This window comes from Oryctolagus cuniculus, chromosome 6, assembly GCF_964237555.1.
Source record: "Oryctolagus cuniculus chromosome 6, mOryCun1.1, whole genome shotgun sequence".
In the NCBI taxonomy this organism is placed as follows: Eukaryota; Metazoa; Chordata; class Mammalia; order Lagomorpha; family Leporidae; genus Oryctolagus; species Oryctolagus cuniculus.
In genome coordinates, this window is record NC_091437.1 from 2,167,662 (window position 1) to 2,177,603 (window position 9,942).

Here is a 9,942-nt window from a genome sequence, read left to right on the forward strand (position 1 = left end):
AGACACCCACAGGTAACAACCCACACTGGAGACACACGGAAGCTCTCGGTACCAAGGAGGCTGTGATCCTTGGGACAGTGGCACAGCGAGTTACAGAAGACGCCGAAGTCTCAGGGCACAGGGGGGTGGGGAGGGAGGTGGGGGGCATGTGATCTCCAAACCATGTGGCCTTCATTGTACTCAGGGGTAAGATTACAAAGGCAAAAGCCACATCTGCTGGGAGTTCATTACAAAGCCAAGTTAATTCCAGAAGCCAGAACAAGCCAGGTTAATCACCCTTATCTCAGGGGGAATAGAACACACCATCCCAGCACTTCATGTAAACACTGAGTGATAAATTCATGATACCATTCCTAGAGGCCAGTGTTTGAGCAGAGAGCAGTTGTGCCAATGGGTAGAAACACAGAGGACACTCAGGGACAAACAATGACTAAAGGTCGTTCAGACACAAAATGCAGTGACCCTGCTCAGGCCAGAGCTCACGGCACCTCAGCCCACTCTGGCCACTTCCACTCGAGGGTGCCCTGGGCTGGAAGTCCTGGCTGCAGCAATGAGAGGAAACAGAGAATTCAGGCATCCAGCTTCCAAGGGAGGAGCAACAGATCTGTACACAGAGGGCATGACCTGACGTAGAGGAAACTTCACTAACCACTCAGGGCTCAGCAAAACTGCAGGGTTCAGGATCAACATAGGAAACTGTCGTTTACAAAACACTAATGACAGTCTGACAGTAAAAGTGATTTAATTTACAATAAAATGATCTAATTTACAATTATATCAGGAATAATAACACCCTGACAATGAACACTCTGATTAGAAATTGAGAATCAACTCCATTATGGCATCTGAAGGCACAGACACTGGGCGATACACTCAACCAATGAGGGAAAACACTGCACTCTGGAAACACCATTGCTGATGTGATTAGAGGGAACACAAACAAAGGAAAGACACCCAGGCTCATGAATTAGAAGACAATATTGTTAAGAGCAACACCATCCAGTATGACCCACAGAAATGATACATTTGTTACCAAATTAAAAGTTGTATCTTTCATACAGATTGACCTTTCTAAGATTCATAGGAAATCTCAAGGGACCTTGAAGAATGAAACAGTTTGAAAAAGAAGAGCAGGGGCCAGTGTTAGGGTAAAGTCAAGTAAAGTTGCCTCCTACAGTGCTGGAGCCTCGTATCCCAGTGCGAGTTCAGGTCCTGGCTGCTCCACTTCCCAGCCAGCTTCCTGCTGATGCACCTGGGAGAAGCAGCAGAGGATGGCCCAAGCACTTGGGTTCATATGGGAGACTTGGTTGGAGTTCTTGGCTCCTGGCTTTAGCCTGGCTCAGACCTGGCTCTTGTGGCCATTTAGGAAGTGAACCAGCTGATGGAACATATCTCTTTCCCCCTTTCCCATTGCTTTGCCTTTTAAAAAAATAAATCTTAAAAAGAAGCAGAAAATGACGATGAAGAAAGTTGACGGTATAACATTCCCTGGTTTCAAACTTACGGACCAGAGAGTTGACTAGAGCTCAGAAAGCAGCTCCCACACGCACGGTCTAATGATCTGTGATGAGGGTGCCAAACCCTCAGCAGGGCAAAGACACTGCGTCAGCAAAGGGTGCCAGGACCACTGGCCCCTCCACTCAGACGACTTAACTGATGCATACCTCATGCAAGATAGAAAAATGGACTCAAAATGAATCAGAGACCTAAGTGTAAGAGCAAAATCTAGAAAAGTCTTAGAAAGAAACAGTTGTACAAACCTTTGTGGGCTTGTATTGGCCAAGGGTTTATCAAATAGAACGGCAACAACAAGGACAACAAAAGAAAACACGTGTGACGTGGACTCCAGCAAGCAGAACTCTGCATCCAAGGTTGTTCACGGTGCCTCCAGGAAACCCACAGACAGGGGCCAGTGTCCGCAATGCTTCTGCTGCGGTCTGGTAGCCGGAACGTGTAACTGACTCTCACCATTCAGCCATCAAAAGACGATAACCCAGTTCAAAAGAGGCGAAGGAGTCAGACATTTCCAGACCAACAGCCAACACACACAAAAGGACACTCAATAGCATTAGTGATCAGGAAAAAGCAAATGAAAACCACAGCAAGATACCACTCCATGCCCACCAGGGTGAAGAGAGGAGGAGGAGGAGGAGGAAGGGGAGGGGGGGGAGGAGGAGGAGGAGGAGGAGGAGGAGGAGGAGGAGGAGGAGGAGGCGGCGGCCCAGGAGGAAGAGAAGAGAAAGCAGAAACACAAGTGCTGGAAAGGATTTGGAGAAATTGGGAACTCCTCTCCTTGGTAGATACGCGCAGTGGTGCAGCCACTCTGAAAAACAGCCTGGCAGTTCCTTGAGAAGTCAGAGCTACCTCACAGCCCAGCAATTCCACACCCAGGTGTGCACCCAGGTGAACTGAAAACATCCCCACAAAAACGCGCACGGGAGTAATCATGGTGCAAACGACCCACATATCCACTGTCGGACAGCCCCAGAAAATGTGGCTTATCGTGCGAAAGGATCTTACACAGACATAAAAGCCTGAACTACTGACAGAAGGTACGGCGTGGACGAGCCTTGAAAACATCGGAGAAATCAGCCCGTCACAGGGGAACCACACACTGCGTGGTTCCGCGGACACCACATGCCCAGGGCAGGCAAGCATACAGACAGAGTTGGGGGAATCGGTTCACAGCTAGGCATTATGGGGTTTCTTTGTGGACTCCAAGACTGCACGCCTTCTCTGAGCACTGAAGAGGTTACATTGCTGAAGGAGAAGCTGTAAGACTGGCTTGGAGCCCCTAGGAATATTGAGAGGTGTTTTGTTTCCTTCACAGCCGACACTGACATATTAAAGGCAATGTCATTTGTTAGATCCTGAGCAGACACCTACGTGCTCCTGTGGTTTACCAGGTCAACTGCTGGCAACAGATTAGCAAATGGGCCTTAGGGTGCACGCGTGGGTCGGACAGAATCACCACTGACCGACCCCAGGACGTGCAAGATGTGGAAGAGGGAGAACCTGCAAGGAAGAGTCCCCAGGGTCCCCAGGGGAGGCGGAGGGCTTGTCCTGCCCAGCGCCAGCCACACACTGGCAGAGGTCCTCAGCCAGAGCCAGCCGTGGCAGGGGGTGGGGCATGGGAGGGCGCTGTTCTCATTTCTCTCTCTCACAGTCAGGGAGCAGAGATGCACAGGTCCCAGCTGCTGCCCCTCCTCCTGGCCACCAGCATTCCCCTGTCCTCTTCCTGGAGCTGGGAAAGGCAGCAATTGCAGAATTCAAAGGGCATGGCGGCCAGGGAGTGGCTGGGTGGGAGACTGGGCAGTACCGGGTGAGGCTCGAAGACCCAGCCTGGCCTCTGGCTCATGGTAGGGACTCTGTCACCTTTCATCCTGGAGGTTTGACTTTAACACCTGGGTGGGCCCTCACCTGCACACAAGGGATGGGGAGAGGCTGCTCTCCATGCCAGCCACCAGGGCCCACACCCTGGCCAACACTCAACACTGACGTTGGTGGACACCTGCCAGTAGTGGACAGCCTCCACAGTTCCTGGGAAAGGCCCACCTGGGCTCTCAGGGTGGCCTGGGAGCCACCGCTGGCCCTCTGGAAACCCAGACTTCTCAGCCATAAGCCGAGACGCCTGTCTTAGTTATCCCAACAACCCTTCCTATCCCGGCTGCCTGGGAAGCAGGGGCCCAAGCTCTGACACTGCTCCTCGTTCAGAGCTCATGGGAAGGCCAAGTCCTTAGCTGCAAGGGGCTGGCAGTTTAACAGAAAGTTCCAGAGGGGCAGGCACTCAGCACAGGGGTTAAAATGCCATCCGTGACGCCAGAATCCCATATCAGAGGGGCTGGGTGGAGCTCAGCTGCTGTTCCGATTCTAGCTTCCCTGCACCTGTGAGCCCTGGGAGGCAACAGGTGATGGCTCCAGTAGTTGGGTCCTGCACCATCATGGGACACTCAGACTTAGTGCCCAGCTCCTGGTTTCAACCTGTCCCAGTCCTGGTTGTTTCAAGCATTTGGGAAATGAAACAACAGATATGAGTGTGTACTCTGTCCCCTTTCAAACAACAATTTTAAAAAGATTCAGAGACACTATGTGTGATACTATAACAGCAGTGTCAGTGCCCATTTGTCCAAAGCCCCAGCCTGTAGGACATCAACAGTGAAGCTGGTGGGAACCTGGGGTGTGCTGGCAGGGACCACACAGTCACCTGCAGCTGTGCCCCTCCCTGCCTGTGCGTTGATGAGGTGCAGGGTGTGTGCTGGTCATCCTGTCACTGCAGCTCCTTCCAACAGACCCTACACCGGAAGCCTGGATCTGTAGACCCTAGCTCTGTAAGCCTCTCCCTCCTCCCCTGCGAAGCCTGTTTCCTGGGATCCTACCCCACTACTTCTGTTAGGTAGGAAGTCAGTTATGAGCTTATGTGTGTGTGACATAAAGGCCTAAAGAGAAGACATCTATGTCCAGCACATGCATCTGCTGACAATGTTTCAGGGGCAGCCCGGTATTCACATCCTGCCCTGCCCCCTTCTACCTGATAAGCTGCCAGGTGGAGGTCCCCCCCCCTTCTGCCTGACAAATCTTCCACAGTCTCCCAGATGCAGCCCAATACCTGCATTTCAAACACCCTGCTCCGGACCCCCATTCTCCAGGGGGTCTTGCTCACCCTTCCTCTGAACTCAGGAAGGCGCCAGCTAGCCTTCCTCTTGTCTGATACCTTCAGGGGAAAACTGAGAAGTTTTTCTATTTACATCCAAAAAGCCCTTTGTTCCAAGAGGAGCAGAGGTGGGGAAGCAAGACCCATTTCCTTAAACACCCCCCCCCCCACCTCAACTGGACTGCACACTCAGCCCTCTGCCTCTGCTGAGCCGCTCACCTGGTCTGGCCAGGTGTACTCGGTGTACTCTCTCCACTCAACCTTGTATCCTTGCTCCTCCCCCCCCCCAACCAAGTCCGAGCAACTGCACTCTCTCCCAGGTCCTGTCTGGAGAGGTGCCCATCCGTTCTTACGGATGTCCCTTCCCTAATAAACTTTGCTACTTTTACTTTCCACTACTCTGTCTCAGGCCTGAATTCTTTCTTGCACAAAGACAAGAACCCTGCAATTTCTCCAGTAACATTTTGGTAACCACGAAGGGATTTTGAGAAGACATCGGAGGTCAGTATTCCTTCCCTCAAGCGGGACTGGATCTGTGGAAGTGACCACTGAGTGTCCAGCACCCCACAGCTCTCTGAGAACACGGAGTCCCCCCGGCCACGGCTTAGCTACGGCCGAAACTCCAGAGGGATTGTAAGGAACAGGAGGGAGATTAGGAAGGGCAGTTGGCTGAGAGCCTGGAGACCCCCTGAGCTCGCTTTGGCTTCCCGGTGGCCGGAATGCGACCCGAGGACCAGGTCTCTCTCTTGGAGGGACACCTGGTCACGCTGCCTACTGCTATGCGAGCAGGGCTTAGCTTCGGTGGAGGCTAATATTGCCCTCCAGGTAAACTCGGACAACTAGGTAGAGGGCAATCTTGAGCGATAGGAGATTTCGAATAGCCACTCAGCCCCCAGACATCAGGGCCTTTCCCTATGCTCTCCTCCAGCTGAGATTCGTAGGGGAAGGTGAGGGCAGTCACCCACATCTTGTCCTCTGTCACTTTCTGCCTTCCTCCTCCTCCCGGGGCTCCCTCCCCCACTCTTTTGCTCTCCTCTACTGCTGGCCTGGAGAAAGGGAGAGGGAATTCCACAGGTCTCTCCACCTGGGGAAAAGCTGTTACCAGTTAACCCTTTCCAACCTGGTAGAAGGTTTTCCGTCTTTGCAGCTTATGGTAGCTCTTGTGCATCTTAAAGTTTTTGTGCACTGTTACTGTTGCTAAGCTTTGATTGTCTGAGGACTGAATCTGGAAAGGAGCTAAAGTCAACCATCTGTTTTAATTGACTGAGTGTCTGCAGCAGTCCTGATTGATCTGGCTTTGGTTGAATTATAGGAGGTTCCCAGAACTCTTGGTGAAGGTGCACCTACCCAACCCCACGGCCAGTCCTGCCAGGCCCCGGTATGCGCAGTCTTCCCTGTAAATGGGGGACCATGGCCTTTCTCTGCACTCTATCCAGTCCACGTGGCCTGCCACACCCTGCAATTTCTCCGGTAACACTTCCACGCAGGTTCAGGCAATGAGAGGCTCTGGCGCAACACTGGGAGCTGGGCTAACGCCAGCTGTCCTGCCCTGGTGGTCTCCAGCTGGGTCACATCTCCCTGCTGACTGTGGCCTCACCTGCTTCCTCTCATGGTAGAAAGAACTGAAGCAAGTCCAGAGCATTGGCCCCCATTACAAACTCTAGGTCGTGTCTGCTGAGCACGGGGGCGTCACACGGGACACATCCAGGCCTCTGCAGGGAAGAGCTAGAAGAGCAGGGCCCCTGACAACCAAGCCCCCCCGCAGCCCCCACACCTGCCCCATGCCCAGCCCCCCCCCCCCCCACTCCCTGAGCGTGCCTAGGGTGGGAGGGGCAGGCTAATCACTTAATCACTGAGCCTCTCCCCTCCGTTTACAACAGTCACTGGGAAGTCAGGGGCCAGGCACAGGGAAGGCCTCCTCTGGGAATTCCTGGCCACAGCCCCACAATCAAATCATGGGCCCTGGTGTAAAGGGAAAGTGTGGCAAGGGCCAGGCTGGGCCATGTCAGGCTTGGCACTGAAGACCTGGAGAAGGTGCTGCATGGCACAGGACATGGGGACACACATGAGACACATGGGGTACCACAGAACACCTAGGGGACACACATGGAGGCACACATGGAGACACACAGGGACACAGAGACCCCACATGGGGATAAACACGGGGACACAGAGACCACATGGGGACACACAGAGACCCACACGGGGACACACACGGGGACCCACATGAGGACACACATGGAGGCACACAGAGACCCACACGGGGACCCACAGAGACCCACGTGGGGACACACACGGGGACACAGAGACCACATGGGGACACACAGAGACCCACACGGGGACACACACGGGGACCCACATGAGGACACACATGGAGGCACACAGAGACCCACACGGGGACCCACAGAGACCCACATGGGGACACACACGGGGACACAGAGACCCACATGGGGACACACAGAGACCTGCTTCAGGACACACACAAGGGCACAAATGGGGATGGACACACAGGGGGATACACACAGGGACACACAGGGGGATACACACAGGGGTACACCCTGTAACGAATCACTAAGGAGCCAGTGGCTCACGGTCTCCACCCTCAACCTCCCCCATTCCTGAGTGCACCTCCTTCGCCTCTACCTTCCCCCTGCCCCAACGTGACCACCCACTGAGGCTCCACGGACTCCAGTGAGCCTGGCCCCTTCCCTGCCATGGTAGGTGAAGACCCCAGACCTGGGTCATTCCCCCACCCCTGCCAGCCCCTCCTGCTCCTGCACGGTGCCTGCAGGAGACAACCCCCCTCCCCAGCCTGCCAGCCCACGCTGTTGTCCTGCCAGGATGACCTCTGAAAGGACCCACGCAGCCTCTCTCCACAACCTGAGGGCCAGCACCGCACCTGCCTCTCCCCCAGGCTTCCTGTACCTGCCCTGCCGTGCCCCCCCAGGCCCTCTCTCCCTCCCTATGCCCAGTGTTTCTGACGTGGACTCCTGTGTGCTGAGCAGCAGGCGCTGCACTCGGCCCTGTCACTCCACTGACTCAGTCCCACGGGGCATGGGGTCCACGGCACCCACCAGGGCCCACAGCCTGGAAGATCCAGGCCTGGACAGCAGTGTCCACAGGGCACACCCACTGCCACCTGAGGGGGTGAGAGGCTTCCCCGCCCCGTCTCTGGAGGCTGGACCAGCACGGTACCACTGCAGTCTAAAGGCTGTGCCTGGGGCCTCCCCTGCCAGTGCCCACACGGGCTCCTGCCGCAGCCACGTGAGCATCCAGGGGGCAGAACGCAGGGAACAGAACAAAAAGACCACACCCAGGAGCCATGCATGTGCACACATGCATCCACACTCACACACTAATACATCACACTCATTCACACTCATGTACTCATACATTCACTCACACTCACATACTGCATATACTCACTCCCTCACATCCACCCTCACACACTAATACATCACACTCATGCACTCATACATTCATACACAACCACACTCATATTCACATACTTCATACACTCACCCACACTCACACATACACAAACTCACACTAGACACTCATTCTCACAGTCTCACACTCATGTACTCATACACTCACTCACACACAACCATACTCACTCACACCCTCACACACAAATACATCACACTCATTCACACTCATGTACTCATACATTCACTCACACACAACCATACGCACACCCTCACAATCCACATACTACACACACACTAATACATTCACACTCATTCCTGCTCACAGACTCACATTCATACACAACCACACTCACAAACTCACACACCCACATACTGCATACACTCACACCTCACATCCACACTCACACACACAACACTCTCACATACACGCTCACTCATTCTCACAGTCACACACTCACGGAGACACTCTGGAGTTCCCAGGGCTGTGGGATGACACCCCTACAGGACTGTCCCCAAGGCTGCCCCACATCTTGGTTTCCCGCTCCCTGCGATGGCCCCCAACCCCTAGGGCCCCGGCGGGGCCGGTGGGGCCGGCACCTCCCTGCTGACAGATGCAGCCTGGCTGGTCCCCGGAAGCAGCAGCCCAGTAGCCGGCAACCCAGACTGGCGGGTGAGTGGGTAGGAGTTGATGGCACGGGGCCCCAGGACATGAGTCCCCCCGAGCCCACCCTGGGTCCCTGTCATGTGTCTGGGCGGTGCTGCAGCAACCCCTCCCCACAACACCCGAGACCTGGTGGCAGCTCCCGTTTGTCCCTCACATGCCCAGGGCCCACCTGACCAGGCGTGGCCTTACACACGCACACACTTGTGGCTGCCACAGGAGGATGTGGTGAACCACCAGCATCTAAAGCTCCCACTGAAAAGTGACAATGGCTGGAGGGGGCGCTGGGGCGCAGCAGGCTAAGCCGCCGCTTGGGACACCCGCGTCCCACACCCGAGTGCCTGAGTCTGAACCCTAGCTCTCTGCTTCTGACCTGGCTCCCTGCTGATGTGCACCCGGGGAGACGGCAGGTGAGGGCCACCCATGGGGAACCCTGGCTCCCAGCTTCTGCCTGGCCCAGCCCTGGCTGCTGTAGGCATTTGGGGAGTGACCCAGCAGGTGGAAGATCGACCTCTCTCCTCTTTCAAGTAATTAAGACACAAGCACAGAAGACTGGCAGCCACTCTCCCTACTGCGAGAACTCGAAGGAAAGACAGCAGCAGACGCTGAGGAAGCAGAGTAGAGGAGACCCAAGCTCGGCGAGGAAGTCATTAGGGCACGGCGCAGAGTGACCGCCCGGTCCCCATGGGGGGCTGCTGGGGAGAGGCGCCTGCCCTTTCCCGACGGGGCCAGGAACCATTTTCCTGACAGGTCTGAGTTCTCCAGGCAGCCATCATCAGTCGGGAATCTGAGACGCCGAGGTGAAAAACTGGAGCAGAGCCAAGTGAGAGTGGACCTGACTGTCCTGACCCCCAGGGCCCACTGCGCCCACACCACTGCCATCCACATGGGGCAGCCAGCCAAGGTCCAGCACTGTCCTCTCAGAGGAACAGCCATGGACTTGCCCTGGGGCCCCTCCAGGTTGATGTCAGATTTAGCGGCAGGACTTGCACTGCGGGGTGAGCCATGAGCACAGGGCACACCGGCAGTAGGGGCAGAAACGCAGGGAACACGTGTGCTCTTCCTTGATCTCTTCTGGCTCCACCGAGATACACGGCAATTCTTCACGCAGTAATTCTCCACCAGCCTGGGTCGCAGGGTGAGATGGCATGGAGCCAGCTCAGATGACATAAGCAGGAAGTAACTTGTGCACCTCGTAG